At 36.9% G+C, this 19,079-nt stretch overlaps 1 long non-coding RNA gene across 3 annotated transcripts in view; it reads right to left on the bottom strand.

Moving 5' to 3' along the window:
- The window catches only part of LOC123863348 (uncharacterized), a 420,091-nt gene that overhangs the window by 208,265 nt on the left and 192,747 nt on the right, over positions 1 to 19,079 (bottom strand). For all 3 annotated transcript variants that reach the window (XR_010410079.1, XR_010410072.1, XR_010410083.1), the window contains 4 exons: positions 6,913 to 18,820; positions 5,026 to 5,101; positions 4,382 to 4,459; positions 2,176 to 2,801 (listed from right to left, as the gene is read on the bottom strand). This is a non-coding gene — a long non-coding RNA (uncharacterized LOC123863348). The remainder of the gene's footprint in view (positions 1 to 2,175; positions 2,802 to 4,381; positions 4,460 to 5,025; positions 5,102 to 6,912; positions 18,821 to 19,079) is intronic.

The following is a 19,079-nucleotide window of genomic DNA, read 5'->3' as shown; positions in this document are numbered from 1 at the left end:
TCATACCTTTTCAAATCAGTATTTTCATAGTCACTACCCCTACTTCTCCCTTCCCACAAAAATATTTGCACACATTGAAACAATGAGATTCCTGGCATACCCATAGGCCTTCATAATCTCTCCCTTTTGTTCTGCTTCTGTTCTCCAGCAGAATGAGAGAAAGGGATTTTTTTTTCCTTCCATCTTCATTTTAGTATAGCTTTTTAAAACTGAATGTTATTTACATTTCCTTTGAAATTGCTTTTTCAATTCATCACATTGCTGTGTGATTTCCTTTTAAGTTTGCATGTAGCTTAACATGGTTTACAAATATTCTGTGGGCAGAGTGGATGTAATATTGTCCAAACTTGATCCTTCATCTTTAATTATAACTCATGTATTGACTTATTTAATTAAACCCTCCCAAGTAGATCACATTGTTCATAATCCTCTAGAGCTGCACTGTCCAATATGGTAGCCACTAGCCATGTGTAGCTATTTATATTTAAAGTAATTGCAATTAAATATAATTTAAAATTTAGCTGCTCAGTCACACTCACTATACTTCAAAAGCTCAATCACCATATGTAGCTAGTGGCTATCATATTGGACAGCACAGATATTGGAGAACTTTTCCACCATCTCATAAAGTTTTATTAGACACTATTACTTTAAAGGAAGTCTCATAAATTGAGGAACTACAAATCTGGCCTTCTTGAAGTGTAATAAGTCGGAGGTTTTGGGTTCCTTACTTAATGTATTAAACGCAAAATATACCAGATAGAATGTGTTGATTAATATGTAAGTGGAAGATAAAACTGACACGTTAAAATTTATCCAATACACATTACACAAAAGGGAAAACAAAACATCCAAGCTATGGTGTACCTACATTCCCTGCTCCTGATTAAAACTCTGACTCTTGTAAGTAATCCTCGATACTACTGAGGCTCATTCAAGCCTAACTTTATTACACACCCACTATAAACAAGTTGATGAATCTGCACATTTTGTAGCATAGGAAAACAAAAAAATCAAGAAAACGTCCTCCATTCTAGTGGGGAAGATAGTCATGCACTTAAATAAATATAGTTCAAGGAGGGGCATAGTCAGACTATGGGTCTTAGAACTTACGCAATTTGGAAAACACTTTAAAAAGACAAGAACCACCACCCCCCCAATTGCAAATATATAAAATTATGATCATGTGAACACATTGCCAAGGCCACTCCCAGAATTTTGGAAGAACCTTGTGCAAATAAGCGTTCCTGAGTTTGAGCTTCATTAATTTAATGTAAAGACTCTTCTGAGTGCGAAACAGAACATAACAAAGGGCTATGCACAGACAGTAGGACAGAGTAAGAGTAACTGAAAGTGATGTGGGAAACAAAGACAAAAGAAAAATTAAATTTCCTTACTACTTACAGCCCATTGACAAGTCCTTGAAACAGACAGAGTAACATTCCTCTAGGAACTCAGATGCCTCGATGCTAATACTTTGCTCAGGCCAAGAGGCAATCTTAGCCTGACTCCTAGGATTCCATGAGTCTACTTTAACATATAAACATTCCTTTGGAAACTTCTTTTATCTCTATCCCCCCCCCAAGATATATGTTAGCAATCATCCTCCAGCATATAACCCACCAATATACATCTGAAGGGTTTCATGACTGAACGTTTACTAAACAGTAATAAATGACCTCTTCTTAACAATAGCTGGCCCCCTCAGGATCCTAGAAACCTTGTTTTCAAAATACCTTGGGCTGTCCCTAACCCCTTCCCAACTTGGAAGTATCTAATCAGCCACTCTTCATGACCCAAGTGCAGCTCCTTCTGCCCACAGGTCCTGTCCCCATACTTTAATAAAACCACCTTTTTGCACCAAAGATGTCTCAAGAATTCTTTCTTGGCCATGGACTCCAAATCCCAATATCTTTCCTACATCAAAAGGACTGGAGATGGCATATTCACAGAAAAAGGACTGAAAAAAAAAATTAGTATTGCTAAAATGATAGCACTCTCAGCGTAAGAAATATGTGAGGGCAGAAAGGGTTGGTTCCGTATTTTACTTTGTAATTTCTCACAACTTTTACATTCTCATATTTACATTGAAAATACATTCTTGTGTTTAAATATAGAGTCTGCCCAATTTTTTTAACACACACACACATACATACACACAAAGAAAGATAATACCTGAAGTAGGCACTGAAGACTGGCTTGATGAGAAAAGATGGGTGAGTGTAAGTTCAGGAGGCTGTAACAAAATACTGCAGACTGAGGAGGCTTCAACAGCAGACATTTGTTTCTCACAGTTCTGAAGGCTTAGAAGTCTGAAGTCAGGATGCTACCATGGTGTGGTTCTAAAGAGGGTCCTCTTCCTGGCTTGCAGACAGCTGCCTTCTTGTTGCAGCATCCTCAAAAAGTGGGGGAGGAAACAAGATTGGAGGAGAGATCTGGTATCTATTTATAAGGACATTAATTCCATCATGAGGACTCTACCCTCATGACTTCCTCTAAACCTAATTACCTCCCCAACCCCCCATTTCCTAATATCATCACCCTGGGGCTTCAATATAAATTACTGGGGGGACATTAAACATTCAGTCCACATCAGAGAAGGTCAGTCCTGAAGGAGAGGACAGAATTTGCAAGGATACGAAGTGAAAGATGAAGAGAATGTTGTAAGGTAGTGCTGTTTTCATGCCTCCCTCGTTCCAAATCACAAAATTTTCCACATGGTGTAATATAACCCTCATCCACAATCTCATCTTGACATCCTTAGGGGAAAGGAAGTGGTAAATGTCCAAAATATCCTGGAACTTAAAATATAATATGATAATTAAATCAGCTATATAAAATGGAAAACACAGGTCATCAGGTCATCAAATTAGAAACAAATTAAAAAAAAAAAGATATACTATATATTTTTATACATATATTCTTCTTTAGTCCCTGTGTCAACCTGGGCCCCTTTTGGGTATTTGCATTCTTTTGGGGGGGAAGGGTGGAGGGGACATGAGGTAAAGAAATACAATGAAAAATACTAGAAGTTCCAAAATTTGGCTAAATGGATATTTTGAATAAAGGTATTATAAATCTTTTCTCTGGATATTTTTTGTTAAATTTTCAGGACTCTTTATGTATACCATGAGAGTTCCTTATTTTTCTTTGGATATCTTTGTTTTATAATTTGACTTGTTCCTAGAATTTAGAACTGAAATAGCTATTATAAACCAAAACTGTATTCCAGCTTCACAGGTCTTCTAGAGTTCCTGATGGAAAAGTCTAGCAAAAGATAGACCAGTATGCCTCTGTAACCATAGGAACTGCCTCCCTGAGTCTTGTAATTCAAGGTTTAACTCAACAACTTCAATTATTTTCTCTTGTGGAATACTGATAGTCCACAAGCAGGATCAAGATTTCAACTATTAAAAATCGTTCTACCAACATTTGTGAAGCACTTACTTTATGCAAGACACTCTCCTACAATAAGAATAGAAAATAATAAAACATACTCCTGTTCTCCAAAAAGGAGGGAAAAAGACTAAATGGGCAATTATGGGATAGAGTGAGAAATTATGTGATAGACGTTAGCCTCTGTTTTCCTACAACAAGGTGTACTAGTGAGCTTCACAGGTCAATGAAATAAGTAAACCCAGGAAAAGAAATATTAATGGTAAATTATAATTAATACAAGATGTTGACCACATTTTTTCTTGAGTATTAATTCTGGCAATCATAATTTTACATATTTATTGTAAATCCATATTTTTGTAAGAAATCATTCCTAGTTCATAAAATAGAATTGTCTTGACAAATTTAAAGAACGTGCCACTCCACCAAGACCATTAATATCTTGAATTGCTCCCACCAAAAATAGAATTGCCAAATGCTTTTCATGACTGACAGGCTTTCCACAAAATTTATATGGAACCCAAGTAGTATATGTTTTGGCTTTAGGCTCAGCCCCTTCCCCTTTTTTCTTTTTTTAAAAGATTTTATTTATTTGAGAGAGAGAAAGCAAGAGAGAGAGAGAGCACAAGTGGGGAGAAGAGGCAGAGGGAGAGGAAGAAGCAGGCTCCCCATTGAGTGGGGAGCCCAACGCAGGGCACCCAGCGTGGGGCTCAATCCCTGGACCCTGGGATCATGACCTGAGGTGAAGATAGACACTTAACAGACTGAGCCATCCAGGTGATCCCCCTTCCACCTTTTCCATTAGAAGTCCAGTTTTACCAAATAAATTATAATTCTTGTCATTTTATTGAAAACATTGTGGTAAAGGAGAAGCACCACATTACATGGATCACGGTATTTCACTAGGAAAAAAATATTTAAGTATGAATCTTCTCCCAAAATACTTGTCTTAATTACCAATCACTGGTCTCCCTTTTCTTCTCACCTGCCATGTAGCAGAGCATAGCTCAACCTTACTCATCTCTTTTCTTCCTCCTTTTCCACTCAAAGTATCTCCTTCATCCTAAAATATAGGACACAGACCATAGGATGGTAACTTATCAACCTTAGAGAGAGCTTATTAAATATCTTTTCAAATATCATCTGCTAGGATGGTAACTTCTCCTTATACCATTACACAAAGATAAAGCCTAATTTAATTAAGCCCTCTAAATACATGTCTATATAGCCCTATAACTCTACATTATTAGAAGAAAGGAATAATAATAATAGCTAATGTTTAATGAATATTTACTATGTGCCAGGCACGGATCTAATAGTTTTATATATAAGTAATATCATTTAGCCCTCAAACTAATCTTATGATCTATATAGTATATCCACATTTAATGTTCACATGTATTAAATCAGAAAGCTGAAGTATAGACGCTAAGGAACTTGCTGAGTTCACTCAACTAAAGTCATGAAAATGCAACTTTAACCAGAAACTCGGGTTCCAAAACACAAGGAATCACTTTATCATAGTGCCTCAGCCAGTAACTGAACCCTCAGATCTATTCTAATTTAGGAAGGGATACTAGAAGAAATTATATAGACTCACAAGGAAAATGTTTAATATATAGCACTTACGTGTAAGAAAAAGGACTTCAAAGGGTGGCTCTGAATCCTTGCATGGAGAAAGTAGATGTTGAACTAGATGAGCAGTCTGGTTAAATAAGAACCAGGGAAAAAAATTTCACAAGATTTCTTATAATCTATAATATTTGACATTAAAAGATATGTTCTTTTTCATTCTCTTTATGCCTTTTAACTGATAAGTGCTAGCTTTCAATTAAGGCAAGGACAGTGCTTTTAAATTATTTTCTGTGTTCCAAAATTTTAAACATAATTCTTCACAAATGAAAAAATCTATAAATATCAAAGTAAGAAAAGACAGATGACAAAAGTGGAGTTATGAGAAAAGAAAGTAAACATCAGCATAATTGGCATTTGTTCACCATTTTGTTTAAACCATCCCTCCCAAAAACCTTTATAATTTGTCCCAGTTTGGAGGAATATAATTTTTCAAGGTGCTTGCTTCTCCTACTTTGTCTTTTCTGGATGCTCACTTCTGTACAATTCACTAATCATAATTTTTCTACTATGATATGAGCTGAAAAATAAAATGGGATGAAATTAAGACTAAATTTTACTACTTAAAGAGTTGATAGAAGGTTTACTGAGGACAAAGGAAATGTAATTAAACAAAATCAGATTTTGCGAATTTTCCTGCGCATTGCAATTATACAGTTTTTAAAAACACAGTGCTTAAATATACATAGCTCTTTTTCATTTTAAAACATGAATCCACATACATTTCTGATTTATTCCTCAGGAGAGACTTAACAAAATGCTCTTCGCAGACATCAAGGAAAAACTGAATAAAAGGAGAGCAATTTGGCAGCAACCACAAAAATCATAAAAAGGTATATTTTCCCCAAATTAATCTAAATATTAAATGCTACTTCAGACAACTATTCTAAGTCGTGTTCTCTTTTAGCCTTTGCTTGATCAGATACTGCTGCATAGCCATAAGCTATCCAAAAGCAATTAGGAAAAGAGATTATTTATAATGAAATATAATCTATCTTTACCTCAAAAAATTTCCCCGTTATTACTTTATCTAAGAACTCATGCAACACTATTTATCGAATAACTGTTTTGCACCAGCCATTATATTTAGATACCAGATATAGGTTGAGACTCTAGTGAACTATCAACTCATGACCCCTGGTTTATAAAACCAGGGCTGTAACCATTATCAGCAAAAGGAAGTGGTAAAGTTAATAATTATTCATTGTTTGAGCTTCTGGAAGAAAACTTTTATAAATCTGAGAAGTTATCTTTACACACTTCTTAATGTGTGATAATAACTTCAAGCATTATTATCGTTATTATTCTCCGTAATTATGTAATAATCATGATACCTCATTTCTAACTCTCCAGAGAGAGGAGGGAAAAAAATCCCGTGGGAAGATGATGAGAGAGATTAGACAAAATGGTCTTGATAAATTTTCTATTGTAATTTTAAACAAAGCCCTAGACACCATCTGACTAATTGCAGATATTTCTGGAAAGCTTGAAGGTCTCCAAATAATTAGATTGGGAAGAGGGAGGAAATCAGTCAGGAAGCTGATACCTCCCTGGACACTGCTACAGACAAGTGCCTACAGGAGGGGCAGTGTTGGCGAGTCAGTACGAGCTCTTTAAGAAGAAACACAGTTTTGAAGAACATAAGAACTCCAGAACCAGACTGAAAGAATTTGAATCCCAATCCTGCCACTTGTTTGCTTCTAGGACAGCTAATGTAACCTCTCAGTATTGATCTCAGATGCAATGGTGTGTCTGTCCAATTGGGGAAAACATTTTGGCCGTGAGAAGCGTTCAAGCTAAGCTTCACAAAGAGAAGAAAGAGGAAACTTGAAATCAAATTTAAAATGTATTTGTTATAAGCCGAGCAAACAACAGTGCACTAACCAAAATGCTCTGTCATTCTTCATCAGTCACTGTTACATTCAAATTCCTTTGCTAAAGAACAAAATGTGTCCAGAGGAATAGTAAATCTTTATTTGCTTCATTAAGTCTGCTGAAAACAAAACAAAACCAAAGTTGATAAAGGGATCCTACGAAGATAGGGCTATCATCATTATTCTCATCCAACAAAACATTCTGTTACGGTAAAAAAAAAGTTGATAGAAATGCTTTTTAAGTGTAAGTGAGAGATAATGATAAATATCCACATTGGCAGGAGGCAGGATGTTTTAGCTACAAGATCTAAAGGGGAGAAAAAAGTTCTTCCTTCCCAACAGTCTTCATTTCTTTATTTAAAAGACTGAATTTCTTGCATAGACCCAATTCTTCCTATTAAAAATATTGATGCTGGCTTTTATAACAGCCACAGCTGAGTGATACAGAATTCTGGCTTTTATACTCAATAGTTTCAATACATACCATTATAGCCTATATTCTAGAGTCTTTGCACATTTCAACATAGGTGTATTTGCTTCCAAGAACTGACATAACAAACTACCGCAACTCAGAAATTTATTCTCTCATAGTGCTGGAGGCTAGAAGTCCAAAATCACAGTTCGACAGGGCCGCTCCCTTTGCGGACTCTGGGGGAAATTCTTTCCTTACCTCCTCCTAGCTTCAGGTGGTGGCTAAAAATCTTTGGCACCCCACGGCTGGAAGGTGTATCACTCCAATCTCCGCCTCTGTCGTCTCATGGCCTTCTCCCTTCCATGTGTGGCTGTGTGCCTCCACATCTCCCTCTCTAATAAGTCATTGGACTTTGGCCCACTCTAACCCCGGATAACCTCATCTTAACTTGATTACATCTTCAGAGACCTTATTACCACATAAGGACACATTCAAGGCACCTGGGCTTAGGATTTGAGCATATCTTTCAGGAGACCCAATTTAACCTTTAACAATATGTTAAATGCAACTCTGGATTCTCCGAACCTAGAAGGCAGGAAGAGATGAGGGAAATGGCTATTAGAGCAATAGCTATCTATTCAATTTAAAAAATGTAATCATGAGGTTACAAGGAAGGAAATATTTCTATATGGTCATGCAGAACAAGAACAGACATGCAATGCTGTGAATGCTGACATCCTACATATAAAAAAGGTAAAGAGGAGTATATATATATCCAGGTCAAGCAGCAATGCCCCAGCAGATTATGAAATATTACACCTAGACTCTGGAAATAAGGGTAGGGGATAATACTGGGGAGCAGGAAAGAGGCCTGTCATGACCATCTCACAGAAAAGGAAACTGAGGAACAGAGAGGTTACATTAGCTGTCCTAGAAGCAAACAAGTGGCAGGATTGGGATTCAAATTCTTTCAGTCTGGTTCTGGAGTTCTTATGTTCTTCAAAACTGTGTTTCTTCTTAAAGAGCTCGTTCAAAGGAAATTCTTCTAGTTCTACATAGCAATACAGTATCAGCTATTCCTTGTAAGCTAATACACCCAAGTGCCTTTCCCTGAGCATCTAATCACCCAGGAAAACTTCGCATAAGTTATGGTCACTGAAGTTCAATATTTCTGTTCCTGGATATTTCTCAACCTCTTCATACCAGGGACATAACTGATGAATACCTTCAGATCATGTAACTATCTGGACACAATTCTACTCTAGATAAGCCAACTTATTTGTATTTCTTCCAAAGGTCCACAATCCATGGACCACTGTGCTTTGACCAAGCTATCCAATTCCCTTATAAGGATTCATCACTCTTTTTCTCCCAACCATGTTGACTAACTCCTGCTTAAATTCCTAGTTACATCTAAAGTGTTACTCCCACATATATTCATTTCCTGACCCCTTCCCCAACACACAAGACTGAGTGCACTTCTCCTCTCTTATGACTGTTTGGGACCAATAGCAGTGGGCATTCTTATCAACCAAACATTAATTCACATCTTCCTTCTTCTTAACAGAATCTGAAAATTAACCATCTTCACTCATAAATACAGGTACTCAGAGGAAACTAACCTACCTCCAGCATGAGGGATGAACTTGGCTTCCTTCAAGCCTTTGTTAAAATTTCAGGGTATCATCCAGCTATTCCCAAACACAAATTTCAGTAGTTTAGGACAACCACAGTTTGTTGTTGATCATGATTATGTGGGTTGGCTAGTCTAATCTTCTTGTCTGTGCCAGCTCAGCTGGAGCTGGATAGTCTAGAATGATCTCAGTTGGATGGCCTTCAGCCTCAGCTGGGACTTTAGCTAAAATGGTTTAGAAAGCTGAAAGCTCTAGCTCCACTTGGACTCTCATCCTCCAGCAGGCAAAACTAGGCTTTTACACTTGGTGGTAGAGGGTTCCCTAGCAACAAGAGAGGGCAAACACCATTGCATAAGCATTTTCAAGCCTTTGCTTTGTTTATAATTTTTAATGCCTGTTAGCCAAAGCAAATCACATGACTAACCCTATATTTAAGACACAGGGAGAGAGAGTCTACTTCTCGGGCACCAAAGTTGCACTGCAAAGAGGTGAGTGTATAGGAATGAGAAGAACAACAACATACTTCATCAATAAGAACTACAGTGATCACTCTATTTAAAATTGTGGCTTAGCGCCATCCTGATCCCCTTTGATATGCTCTACTTTTCCTTGTTTCCATAGTGTATGTCACATCCCAACACACCTTGATATTTACTTGTTAGGTCTATTGTTTATTGTTCTTTCTCCTATAAAATATATGTTCCTAAGATAGAAATCTTTGTTCACTAATTAGTCCACACAGGAGAGTTCCTGACACTTAACAGGGCTTAATAAATATTATCTGAATGAATGAGTGAAAGGACCATCAACAGTCTGAGGCCAATGGGAGTCTCATATTCAGCCAGAGGAAGTATCTCAAAGGGAATGCAGATAGAAAAATCCCCAGCAATGGGGAGAGTCTAGCTTGGAATGATTCCCCAAAGAATCCATTAAACTATTCTGAGAAACAAATTTCCATCTGAAAACATGTAAACAAACACACAAAACAACAGCAATCGTAACCTGAAAATCTGGCACCAATTCATGACAGCATTAGTCAAATTATAACTTCCCTGCCTCTTTAGAGTGAGAAGCATAAATCAGTGGAAAAGAGAAGAGGCCAACCAAATCCTCTCCGACTAAACCATTAGTCAATGGCTAACCTACAACAGAACTGAGCTGAGCTAAGGGAAGTAGCTGGAACTCAGATGAAGTATAAAGTTTCAATTATCACACAAAATGAATGAGAACAGTAAATTGCTGACCAGAAAATTTTGATTGTCCATCAGAGATAGAGAAGTCACGGAACTATTCCAAAATTTTATCCAGGGGAAGGGAAAATACTTAAAAGAACAGTGTGTGGAGGGTGAAATAAAAGTGCTTTATGATTACATCACATAAGCCATACTTGTCAAACATAATGTTTACATTGCCTTTCCCTTAGTGAGAGATACAGTTGCAAAATGACTAACTTTTTTGTCATTGGAATCCCTTCTACATGGAGGAAAGGGATGCTTATCAGAGATAGGAAAGAAGAGAGCTAACATCTATTGAATATATTCAAGGGAATAGAAGCAATCCAAGAATTATTTCATAAAATCTTTCCCAAAAGCTATAAGCTAAGTATTATTATCATCATTTTATATGTGAGGAAATCGAAGCACAGAAAAACTAATGCGTAGTTCAGACAGGAAGTGGCAGAGCTTGGTTTAAAACTGGGTTTTTGCTGACCCTAAATGCCATACTCTTCTGTTATAAGCCACAGCCTTCCACACTGAAGCAGATTCAAATATAAATCCTCTACTCAATTAGTATATAATCTTGCAATATCATAAGACCCTGGGGAGTATCCATAAATCACTACCATACAAGGTCCTAAGTATTTTAGGAGAGGCACTGGGAAGTCAGAAGAGGAAGAAATTACTTCCAGCTGAGGATCAGGGAAAACTTCCCAGAGGAAATGGAATTTTAATTTCGCCTCATAATTATTGACAGGGTGAATGCTCTGGTTGGTTTTCCTTCCCTTCTTTCCTATCTTTGAGAATATTGAGTCATATTTACTTTTTTTTTCCAAGTGTTTAAATAATCAACTGAACTAAAAGTAACTTAGACCCTCTCTCTTCTTTTTTCCTTCCTAAATTTATCTTCTTTTCTTTCACCAAACAAAATCTAAGTGAAAAGAATAGAGGGTAGACTCCACCCACCACGTATATATATGACATATTCACTCTTAAAGCAGTTTTATTTCCCACTTGCTATTGAAATGATCTAAAAATGAGTATAAGTACCTAAATCATTATAAATTTTATTAATTATAATGTTTACATGTTTTGACAATTATAATTATTATTTCTAGCATTTTCCTGATTCTAAATTTTTAAGTTGTTTATAATGTTAAATTGGCAATATTAATTATATCCTTTCAAGCTAGAGGAAAGAGCAAACATGTAATAAACATCACTGTACATATCATAAACTCTAAGTCCAAATGTCAAAAAGGTATAGTTAAACATGAAAATTGAAGTGATTGAAAATTACAGAACACTTTATTTTGCCTAAAAATACATATTTAAAAACATAAATACAATAATCATATACTCTAACTTTATAAATTAATGTATACAGATAATGGTGCAAATTTATGTCACACTATAAATGGCTGTTTGTATCTTGTATAGCTTTTCATTAACCATGAATTTCAGAGTCCACTATGGGATAACAGGCCAAATCTGTTCGATGTGAATTGATCAACCATAGAATCCAAAATTCTGTTTAACCAAACCTAATTCTCCTGAAGAGACTAATACAACTGGGTCTTAAATTGAAATCAAACTTAGCAATGAGAATCAGATGAGTCCAACAATTTAACTTTGCCTAATTTGGACACAGTCACAAAATGTGATTTATGAATTACATAAATGAAGATTTACCTCTTCAACCAGATTAATAATTAAATACAAAGAAATAAGGAAAACATTTGATACTATGTACCAGACCCTTTATATTATCATTTTATTAAAAGAGTGGGAGAGCTGGACTTTGAACACACATAGTCTTGGGGCACCTGGGTGGCTCAGTCAGTGAAGCATCTGCCTTCAGCTCAGCACCCACAGGGTGCTGGGATCGAACCCCATGCTGTGCTTCCTGCTCAGTGGGGAGTCTACTTCTCCCTCTCCCTCTGCCCCTCCACTGCTTGTACACTCACACTCTCTGTCAAATAAATAAAAAAACCTTTAAAAAAAATGAATGCACATAGTCCATTCCCAGAGCCACTCACTGAGCCACTAGACTATGGGCCTCATACTAGGGGAGAGCTAAACTTTTGTACCAATAAAAAATTATTGATTCCACAGTATTGCAAGACTTTGAAATTGCTATTTTACTATGTGTAACACAGTTTGAAATGTACAGAAAGTGACAGAAGAGTTTGAACCAAGGGTACTGTTTTACCTTGGATCTTTTTGAAAACTCTAATACATATTTAAGAGCACTTGAAAAAGAAAAAAAAAAAAAAGCTCTTCTAATAGTTCAACTTTAAACATATTGCCTTAATCCATCTAGTAATGAAACCAGTCTTCCCCCCAATTTCCTTTTTCTTTTTTTTTTTTTTTCACAATTAGCAATGTAAGACTGAAATGCATGTGATGCCCAAGGTTTACAAAAACACATCACCCCACTGTACCAAACAGCTCCAACTTCAGCAAAGGCTGACCTTCAAGTCTTGTCAGTATCCCATTCATGGTTCACGGTGACTTCCTCTCTCCTTCTCTGCCACCACTTCTAGAGGTTCATCTTTTACCTAGTAGGGTATCCACAAAGAGCCCTTGGGTTGCACACGCCACAGGGACAGCTCAATAAAGTCGTCGTCCTGGTTGTGTACTGGTTGTAGAATGGCAAGCACTGTGCTGGAGTGGTAGTTGCTGTCACTTTCTGCTTGATTTAACTCATCAACACCCAGCGTTGGACACCTCTAAGAGACCCCAAATGCATTGCCATCATTGTCCCCCAAATGGACTTTTGTAGTAATTTCTCTTGATGCAGATCCAGGAATAAAATTGCTGGGCCAGGGCGCCTGGGTGGCTCAGTTGGTTAAGCGACTGCCTTCGGCTCAGGTCATGATCCTGGAGTCCCAGGATCGAGTCCCACATCGGGCTCCCCGCTCAGCGGGGGTCTGCTTCTCCCTCTGACCCTCTTCCCTCTCGTGCTCTCTGTCTCTCATTCTCTCTCTCTCAAATAAATAAAATCTTAAAAAAAAAAAATTGCTGGGCCATAGTTTATATGTTATATAACTTGGCCAATAACTACCTAGACTAACTTCCCAGAACAGCTGCATCATTCCTGCCAAAAATGCATGAAAATTCTTACTGGCTATCATTATTCTGAGAGTGGTTGTCCCTAACTTAAGATCTATACTTAGGGATTTTCCCTTTATAAATTTCCTCAATTTAGCAATATTTGTATCTTGCAGCTTTCACACTATTTTTGTCTTCTTTCCCTGTCTCCCACCTCCAACACAGTGTTGAAGTTATTTAGAATTTATTTATCTCAATCTGCACTTTTAAAAAATAATCATAATATCCTCTGGTTTTTTGGCCACCATTCTTCATGTACCTCTTATAGCACCCTGGTGCTTTTAGATGTCGTCTTATTTCAGTACATCCTCCAAGAGCTTTTCAAAGTGGGTCTCCATATGGTAATTATTCTCAGGTCTGATAGGATATAAAGCCCTTGGTTCTACCATGTGATTATGGTGTTAAGAAGGCTGATATAAATCTAAATATTTTTTTCCTTGGTAGCTTCCATTCTCCTTGGAAGCATTTTCGATTTGCCTTTCTTTGATAGAATACATCTAGGTGATAATAATAGCTAATACTAAAATAGTGATTATGAACAAGGCACTATTCTAAAGGCTTTACATATATTAACTCTTTTACTCCTCACTGTATTTTTTTAAGATAGTAAAATAGACATTTTACTATCCTCATCTTATTGATTGGTAAACTGAGGTACTGAAAGTTTCACTTTATGTAGTATTTCAAATAAAAGGTAAGTTGTCTTTTTTTAAACTCTGCGATATTAATATTCTTTATTTCTTCAAATATATCTTTCCTTTGTCCCCCACCATGACCATCACCACCTTTTTTCTGAGATTATTATTAGCTGGGTATTAGCACTTTAATTTTTATTTATTTATTTCTATTCTCCAAATCTCTTAATTTATTGTTAAATTTTCTTTTTTTTTTTTTTTTCAGTTACCTTCTAAGAGTGTTCAATCTGATCTTCCAGCAAATGAATTATTTCTTCAGCTGAACCCTTTGGATTATTTATCCTATTTCTTCTGTTTTTTATTTCAACTATTATAATTTTCATGTTTACTGTGTCCACTTGGTTCTTTTTTATGACTTCTCCCACATTTAATTAACACCTTCCTTATCACTGAGTATTTCAGTTAAACTTATTTTAAATTCTTAGTCCATCTGTTCCAAGAATTCTGTTTCATATGCTATTAGTTTATCTCCTTTCTTTTATGGGTTGTTTTTGCCAATATCTACATTTTTTCTTTTCTGAGCTCATGATATTGTCTGATAATATGAATTAGGGAATGGCCTAAGTTATATTCCTCCTGATGAATCTAAACCAAAGGGAAAGAGTAAGAATAAGTGGGGACCTCAACGTACCAAAGAACCTCTCTCAGTCACTTCTGTCTGCCGCCACTCCACTTGACAAATCTTTTGAATCATTTTTCAAGATGGCACAGTCTCCTTAAAATAAAACCCACTAGTCCTCCTATTTTTTAATTTATTTTTGTTTATTATGTTATGTTAATCCCAATTAAAAGCACCTAGGGAACAGAAGTAAGATCCTGGCAGCTGACGTCTGTTCCATTAGCCCCTCTGCAGCAGAACTTTTGCAGACCCTAATATCATGCCCTTGGCACTGCTAGGTCCAGGCTGTTGCTGTACATTTCTGTGCAGATGATGAGGCAATAACAGTCCCAAGTAATGTACAGAAGAACCAGACTCAAGAAAACTGAAAACCTCTAAACTCTTCCCACAGCTCAGGGGTTTCTCTTAGCTTTCACATCATTTCCAGATCCAGGCTTCTTTCTGCTTCTATAGTTTCTCCGGGAGTTTGGGGGAGGGAACAGCAGACTACGCTAATTCACTCTCTTCAGGAACCAAATGCCACATTTCTGATTTTTCTGCCTCTTCTATTTGGGAATGGGAGAGAAGAAAGAAAAACTCAGTCAATCTCATTTAGATTTAGACAAATGGCTGATCAGGCTTATTTCCAAACAGCAAAGCCCTTTTTGTGTTTCAGCCATTCAGGTTTCCTACAATCTAATCAGCCAGAATCACCTTTCCAGCTACCACACGATATGCTTCAATAACCTTCAAGCCCCTCTTTTTCTGGTCATGGAATCTTCTGGAGCCTAGATGTTAATTAATATATACATAAAGTCCTTGAGTTAATATATATATAAAGTCCATGAACTTAAATCCAGAAATTCCCATTTTTCAAGTTATTTCGGGCCTTACTTTGGATCTGACATTTTCAACTGGTTCTTTAACTTCAATCCTCCATAGCTTATTCAATACACTACACAGTGCTCTGATATTTTAAAAATTAAACAAACAAACAAAAAAACTCACAAAATCTTCCAAATGCTTTAGATTGCTTCTGATAAGCACAAAAGGAAATTCTCGCATTTTAAATTTGTTTTGGAAAACTGCAAAAGTCTCACCACAACCTTGGCTATTACAAGCTGAAGTTCAGGATAATCTAAATTCAGAATTTCTTCCTTCAAAACATTCTTACTGTTAATGAATTACGCAGGTATTGTACCTTCTGTGCCTTTCTGTTCAAAAGGAGAAAAGTTGTTTTTTTTTCATTTGGAGCAGAGTCTGTGATTACGGACCAACTAATTAACTTGTCTGATATGGAAGGGATGATATAATTTTCACTTCTAGCTTTTCTCTTCCATATGGACAGGGTTGCCGCTCATAAACACTGCGACTGCTGTTGGGCAAAAGCTTGTTCTAAGAACTTGCTTTAAGCTCATTTCTATACCTACCATTAAGCTCCCTTAGCAACAGAGAAAATTTTTAAAAGCCAGCCAAACTAAGTTACCAAGTTAAATTTCCACATATTCTTATTTATGAAAGGCAGGATTTTCCTCTAGCGATCTTCTGAACTTCCTTCCAGCCTTAAATATTTTTTATTATGTTAATCACCATACATTACATCATTAGTTTTTGATGTAGTGTTCCATGATTCATTGTTTGCGTATAACACCCGGTGCTCCATGCAGTACGTGCCCTCTTTAACACCCATCACCAGGCTAAGCCATCCCCCCACCCCCCCCAGAACCATTGGTTTGTTTCTCAGAGTCCATAGTCTCTCATGGTTTGTCTCCCCCTCTGATTTTCCCCCTTCATTCTTCCCTTCCTGCTATCTTCTTCTTCTTTTTTTTTTAAACATATAATGTATTATTTGTTTCAGAGGTACAGCCTTAAATATTTTAATAGACTATCACTGTTACTTAATAAAGTAAACCATGAGATGGGAAAGATACTGCAGCTGGTCATGACAAAACCATAGGAGAAAATAAGCCTTCAAAAAAATTCCAACTTCCGGGACATCTGGTGGCTCAGTCGGTTAAGCATCTGCCTCGGCTCAGGTCGTGATCCCAAAGTCCTGGGATCGGGTCCCACATCAGGCTCCCTGCTCAGCAGGAAGCCTGCTTCTCCCAATGCTGCTCCCTCTGCTTGTGCTCTCTCTCTCTGACAAATAAATAAAAATATTAAAAAAAAAAAAATTCCAACTTCCTTAGGAGAGTATGGGGGCGGGAGGTTCTTACTCTGCCATTTTAGTTAGAAGTTTATTTCTCTCTCACAAAAGGACAATTCCTGTTGTTTTACTGATTAGATATTACTCTTTGTCAAAGTACAGAATCAAATGAAAACTAAAACTACTTAGCTACTTGGTTAAAAAAATAAAAATAAACACCGTAGCAAAAAAACATTTAAACATTTTGCAAAGAAAAAGAAAAAGCCAGCAGCACGCTTCTCATTGATCCAAAAGAAATTTGTCTGAGCCAGATATGGATAGACACATATACTTCATCTAAAAAAAATATTAGCAATTACATTAATATTGATATAAATAATAAATTGCCTTCCAAAGAGGAAAGCATAGACTACAAAAAAGACATCTGTGGTATATATCTCAAGAACTCAAAATTTAGATCCAGGACATAAGGGATGTTGGTTGATTTATAAAATGCCTTACTGCCTTGGGTTCGAGTGCCAGTAAGTATTTTAGATCATCAATACCATCATCCTTAATATATGCTTCTTAGAACATTTAAATAGCTGATGCAGTATTTCATTTATGACCATCCCGAGTAGGGTTTCTTTATGCAGTCTACAGACCCGGAGAGGGGAAGAAGACAGGTCAAATGATTAAATGCACCCTGGAAATTGGCAGTATTTCTGACCCTGCCTCAACCTGTAGTGTGACCTTGAGGATCTGCCATGAAATCTCAGGACCTAGAATGTACCTTAAAGATGTCTAATCTGGCCCCTCCAGGGGCATGTGCTCTCCTCTGGTAATAGTTCTAAGGCTTTGCTCATACCTTCTATATCACACTTGGCAGATAATAACCCACATTATTAAGTCTTACAATACGTCAAGCACTGTTCTGAATGCTTTGCGTGAATCAGCACATCCAATGCTCAACATAGGCCAATGAGGAAGGTACCATTTCTGTTCTCATTTTTCAAGATGAGGAGGTTGATTTCTAAATGTTTTAAGTTACTTTTCCAAATTTACACCGAAACTTAAAAGCCTGCACTTTAACATTTGAACTCTACGTTGGGTCATTTTGAACTCTAACAATTAAGCTCCTTGAGGGCATAGACGTTGTTTACATTTGAAATATTTTTCAGCACTTAACACACTTTGGGGTAGGCATACAAAAATACTGGTTAATGAATTCATTCTATGGAAGGTGAATGCACTTGATATTCTCTGCCCCACCAGATCTTTCTACCATTTTCCACTCTGCTCTGGGCCCCTAGGAGGCTGACTTCCATAGCCTGTTTCACCCAGGCACCTTTCCCCTCTGGCTTCTGCTTAGGTCTGGCCAGTGGAGAAGGCAGTGGAGACTGAAAGGTGGGAGGAGAGAGATCCTATTCTCCCCAGCTCCATCACTTTGGTGCAGGAGATTGTCAGTGACTGTGTTGCTCAATAGAAAGCCACCGAGTCTGCCAGGCAGGGCAGCTAAGGCCCCAGTCACTGCTCTTTGTGGGTCTCAGTAGCTACTCCCTCCCCTGGCCCTTCAGATAATGCAGCCCCACTTAGCCCAAAGGTGAATCTTCATCCTTTTTTGATTTCCCTTAACCTTTCTCACAACTTTACAATGAGGACCTTTGTTAAATTCCTTTTAATTACTCTGTTTGTGCATGCCATCTGTTTTCTGCCAGGCACCTGACTGATAAATAAAAATAAAGCTTAGAAAAATTAAGCAATTTGCCAATGAATGCCATTTATATCTCTCTAAGCAGATAGTGACATTATTGAGCACTTCCTATATGATGGGCACTATTCTAAATGCTAACAGCCACTTGGCAATAGAGTTTAGGATGTTCTTTAAGAAATATATCCCATTCTTTGTTCATATATTGCTTGTTTTCATCATAACTGGTGTGAACTTTGGCAAGTCATTTAATTGTCTGTACCTCACCTGCTCATCTTTAGAAGAGAGATAATGATACCTACTTCACAGATTTGTTACCAAGTACCTGGCACATGGTGAGTACTCAGTCAATTCCTATTAGAATCTGGTGCTCTGAACTTGGAGTCACTGCCATTTTCCAAAGAATTTGAGCCTTTTGGAAACAAAAGAACAAATAAAACAGTATCATTCAATCTACTTTCAATTTCATTCAGACTTTCCAGTGTTAGACTGACTTGTCTACAGTGCATATTGCTTAGATGTTTTAAGGAATGCTAAGGCATTTTAATATAGACCCCCAAAATATGTAAATATAAATCTACTATCCATAGGACACATGTAACATAGTCTGAAGTCCAATATAGAAAACATTAAACTAAACTAAACTAACATTTAATATGTTAAAATGGTAA

Source organism: Mirounga angustirostris, unplaced genomic scaffold, assembly GCF_029215605.1.
Source record: "Mirounga angustirostris isolate CCGP_5_RB_7025 unplaced genomic scaffold, mMirAng1.0.hap1 SCAF_1, whole genome shotgun sequence".
Taxonomy (NCBI): Eukaryota; Metazoa; Chordata; class Mammalia; order Carnivora; family Phocidae; genus Mirounga; species Mirounga angustirostris.
The sequence above is the reverse complement of the archived record's forward strand: the minus strand, read 5'-3'. Positions and strand labels throughout refer to the sequence as shown.